Source organism: Varroa jacobsoni, unplaced genomic scaffold, assembly GCF_002532875.2.
Source record: "Varroa jacobsoni isolate VJ856 unplaced genomic scaffold, vjacob_1.0 contig00447, whole genome shotgun sequence".
Taxonomy (NCBI): Eukaryota; Metazoa; Arthropoda; class Arachnida; order Mesostigmata; family Varroidae; genus Varroa; species Varroa jacobsoni.
This window is the reverse complement of record NW_019214469.1, coordinates 1,113-4,851: the sequence shown is the minus strand read 5'-3', so window position 1 is coordinate 4,851 and position 3,739 is coordinate 1,113. Positions and strand designations below refer to the sequence as shown.

Below are 3,739 nucleotides of genomic sequence, written 5' to 3'. Positions count from 1 at the left end.
GTTTAAATGGTTAAGGTCAAATTTGTTCTTTACGCTGCTGCGATCCGCAGGTGACACCGTAGCTCGCAAGAGAGGAGCACTAATGCTGGACAGAGATTTTCTGTTGCTACAAACGAAATGTTGTATTATAACCGCTTATGTATCTACAAGAGCCTTGTAATCCAGCGCACAAATGGGGGCTAACATCTGAGACGTTTGTGCTGCATTAAAGGATAGTTTGTTTTATAAGTTTGGGTCAAGCTTAAGTTTCTATTTTTTATAATAGATGCCTATTCATAAGAGCGAAAGATAAGTACTTTTCAGCACTTGCATAAAAGGGACACTTTCGCTGAACGTATGGGCGTGAACCGTCGTTTGAATGTTCAATGAAAAAGAGGCCTTCTTACTATCATATACGCTTGAATCCGTGTCGAATTTACTTAGTAAAACGGCCAGTAAACATTGGTGGGGCCTATTGATTAAGTATTGTAGGTCAATTCGCTAATCCATTGGCTACTTCTAATGCTAAGCCTGCTTTCTATAATTTCGCATGAGCCCACTATATAAATGATTTACATCTCTCTGACCAATTAGACAGAGAAATTGGCTATTAAAATGTTCAGCTAAAACTTTGTTTTGCTGCTGCTCGTCATTTTGTATAGGTGAAACTAGATTACGGATGTATGTATAGCTGTTCCGGACAATTTCTTTGATCTAAGCTCCACTCATGCGCATTGTTGGGCATGCAACCAAAGCAGTTGCAACCTTCTGGCGGACCAGACTCGTTAATGTATTCCTAGCTAGGAAATGAATCAGGACGACGACGATATCAGAGTCACTGTTATCGATCGCTTTAGGCTTAGAAGGCCTAAATAACCTTTGCAAAACCGAGTTTATAAGTGAGATACTGTATATAGCCATCACCAGTAAGTGTGCTTTTGTGCCTTTTTCTAAAACTTCCATTATGATATATTTGTTATATAGACGTTACAGTCTTTGTGCGTCGCTGATATAAGGTAAGCTTTTCACTTTGTTGTGGTACCTATTGACTTGCTTTGGTATTTTTAGTACGCTTGAGACAGGCACGGCGAAGCAGTTGCGGGTAATAACTGCCATTTCGTTGCGGAATGGGGATTGTAACAACAAGTTTGACTACTGCTTGCAAACTTCCTGGGCTGCCGTGCCCTAACTCGATAAAAAAAAAAGAGAAAAGGACGAACCAGTAGTAAAGGCAAACAAGCAAAATTAGAAGCCCTGTGTGTTCCTGCTAAATAGAGCCTCGCTTTATTTTTCTGTGTAGAAATTTCACATATTCGGATAGCTATTTGCGTATACGCATTCTATAAATGATCTATGTGGCCATTTGTGTTATAGTCAGCGATATCTGTACCTGTGATTTTTTTGTGCAGGACGACTCAACGGGTGTATTTCAGTGTCTGAAAAAGGCAACAACATGGTGCAGTGATAGTGAGTATTTAGGTACATTATGTTTGCTCGTTTAAACATACACCAAATGGGAAATACAAAGTAGCTAGCGACAATGAATAACCCTCTGCCCAACAACTCCTTGTCTTGTTGGTGCCATTTACCCTTATAGTATTTAGCAACCATATATTATAAATTGCCCTGTTTCCAGTTAAGTGTTTGTGCCAGCAATAATATCCTGGGCGCGCTCGTTCGTAACCTCGTATTGCTTATGCATGCACACAAACACAGAGCATTGTATGTCCACATTCTAATAACCCTACGAACCCCAGTTGATATGGCCACATGTTACCCTCAAACTGCTCTAGTTACCAATGCGAGCGCATGTCCGCGTAGCATTTACTTAATGATCAGCACTTGAGATAAACTAATATCAAGAATTCATATATTGATCATTGTTCACGCTACTGGATGGAAGATAATTAAGGATTTCTGAAACCAGCTCTCATCGACCGACATGTATCGTTTAAACTCACCACCGTTTATCGATATGTGGCATTAGAAATGAATATAGTAACCTTACTGTATAAATCCTGTTTTAGGTACCATGCCTCATTCAGCCTAACGATGACGATCCCTTTCCTGCCTCTGCAAATGAACATGATGCAATCTCCCGATTCTCGAGTATAGAATTATCAGTTAACCTATTGATAAATTCTCCAACGTAAGTGCACCTAAACCCTAACCTGGCCCACCGAAAGTCCGGACGTCAGCCTCTCTCCTTTTATCTCTAGGATAAGCTTTTTAGTCTCTTTAATGGTTACCTTTCCGTATCAGTCTATTGGCTGTTAGCTGTATGCTCATGTCCCACACTACTTCATGCTTTTCATAGCATCTATCAATGTGACGCAATAATAGATCCTGTAAATAACTGCTTGTACTTTCTGACTGAACAGGTGGGATGGTTACGAAAATCGGCTAGATTACCTTGTTGACAAGTGAGCTTGCTTCGGACCGTTGCCGATACGACGGCTCGTTGTTAACCACGCTATATATTTTATAAGCGAATAAATATTAATACGTATTTTACGTGCCTTTAGCTAAAATCGTGCGATGGATTTGTTAGCAGAAATTAACTAAGTAGTTAAGGCATGCTTACACAAGGAGACTTAATTATTTTTTGACCAAACGATCGTCTGTCCTTTTTTATGTTGTGTTGCATCATTTACTAGCATATATATACTTATGATAAAAACGATAATAATAATAATAATAATTACTTTTATATAATAAATATGTACAATAAAATCTGACCATAAACAAGAGTAGATGCCTACGAATATTTCTCGTCTGGCTTCTTTATTTTGTTTCGCTCTCACTCATTTAATTTTATTAGTTCTGCTTGCAATTGTCGTAGCTATACTCACATTCGGTCGATTTGTTTGTTCATCCACTTTAAACTGACCTAGCTAATTTTGTTGCTAGCCAAATAACTAGAGTATATATATATATATATTTCTCACAATTTAAAGAACTCAGCATGCCACCTGCCGGTTCGTAATCAGTAGCTGGCCATAAAGCTCGTTATAATTGCCAGGCCATTTCGGCCTGCAGATGCACTAACCCGGTGACGTCCTCGTTGGTATTCTCTTTAATACCTCCACCTACGAGATGTGCCTTGCGGCTGTTGCTTGGCTAGTATATAGGCTAATGATGATAATGAACTTCAGTAATAAAATTACGACGTTTTATATCGTAAGGTACGCTGTGGTTTTTATAATTTGCTAAGAAGATTTTCCAGAGGCGAGCGCTATTCTGAAATAAAACGTTCGCTGTTCAACATAATCCCAACATGTTACGCAACCGGAGCAAGCGAATAGTATTATTTTAGCAGGTTACAAAATCGCTCACGTGGCTAAGAATTTCACTGGAAGAACGTTTAAATCATGTATAAACACTTGAGTGCATGTCTTGACTTCAATGAAAATCTACCGTTCGAGTTAATGATATCCAACTGAATCTGCCGTCCGAGAGCGTGAGAATCGCTCTGCTTACCGTCTAGTTGAACAGCGGTTGCAGCTGTGTACGCATCGTTACTACTAGCGACCTCGTGCGGCAGGTCGGAAAAAGTCTAAAACTGTATCTGATAGTGTACGTTTGCTTTTTGATAAACTTGTGCAGACCCACTACCATACACTTACGTGATTTAACTCTGGGTGGTTATTTTCAATTAATATGGCCTGCAATACGAAATTTCAACGGGCTCGATTTATTCCTAAGATAGCCATGTCTTGGATAGTTAATCTGGGAAGTTATATTCTGTGTATGTATTGTG

General features: G+C 39.2%; 1 long non-coding RNA gene across 1 annotated transcript; it reads left to right on the top strand.

Moving 5' to 3' along the window:
* The first annotated feature begins 574 nt into the window (after positions 1-574).
* Positions 575-2,749, top strand: LOC111271252 (uncharacterized). Its single transcript, XR_002686765.2, has 4 exons — positions 575-905; positions 1,389-1,446; positions 2,007-2,128; positions 2,361-2,749. It is a non-coding gene; the product is annotated as an uncharacterized LOC111271252 (long non-coding RNA).
* Positions 2,750-3,739: the final 990 nt, after the last annotated feature.